Source organism: Arachis duranensis, chromosome 2, assembly GCF_000817695.3.
Source record: "Arachis duranensis cultivar V14167 chromosome 2, aradu.V14167.gnm2.J7QH, whole genome shotgun sequence".
Taxonomy (NCBI): Eukaryota; Viridiplantae; Streptophyta; class Magnoliopsida; order Fabales; family Fabaceae; genus Arachis; species Arachis duranensis.
Window position 1 is genome coordinate 89,547,435 of NC_029773.3, and position 990 is coordinate 89,548,424.

Here is a 990-nt window from a genome sequence, read left to right on the forward strand (position 1 = left end):
TTAATGAGGGGATAATTTGGTAATAAAAAAATAAAATTGGTAAAAACAAACTGAAATCTTGGGGACCATTTTGTAGCGAAAATTTTTGGAGACAAAATAAATTTTTGGCCTCTACGTTAGGGACCAAAATCATACTTATTCCTAATATTAAAGTTGAAATGAGGTAAATAAAGAATATTATGAAGAACCAAAGATTGTGAAAATTGAACAATGTCTTTATAAGAAACAGTAATTTGAGAACCATTTGGTAAATGAATAATAATAATAAAAAATTTGTGTGTAAGAAAAAAATCAAGAAAAATTTGATGCAATGTGATTTGTGGTACCAGAATCAATGATCCAGGTGTTCAATAATAAATATCGATTTGAAAAATTGTTAACAATAGAAAAAGTACTAAAAGAATAAAGATAATGAGTAATTGGACTCGACAAAAATCCAAGTTAGTTTGAATGACGAGTTTTTTTATTGGAAGAAAGTATCATCAAAGAAGAGTGTTGGAATGACGAGAGCTCCAAAAGAGACTCTCCTAGGACAGAGCAGCAATTCGAAGAAGATCTGAATTAGTTGGTTTAGCTTAAGAGGAGCTCTGATACTATGATAAAATTGTGAAAGAATAGGAAAAGAAAAGAAAAGACAAAATTTTTATTGATTGTTGATTGATCGATAAATTGTGAAGATAAAACTAAATATATATAGAGCATTGTCTATGAAAGATAAAAATAAAGATGAGATAACATAAGAAAATAACATAAATATAAGATAAAATAACAAAAACTAAAATTATAACTGAATTTATGTATTTTGTTGAATTGAATTTATGGATCATAAAACTTCTTTATTATTGTCATGGACTAAAATAAAAGAATAATTTAATAATTATCTTTTTAAACCATGATCACAGTTTTAACATTATAGGATCATAATTTTGCCTAAGCTACTCTCTATACATAATATATGAAAATATTTTTTATTATAAAAAATCTATTAAA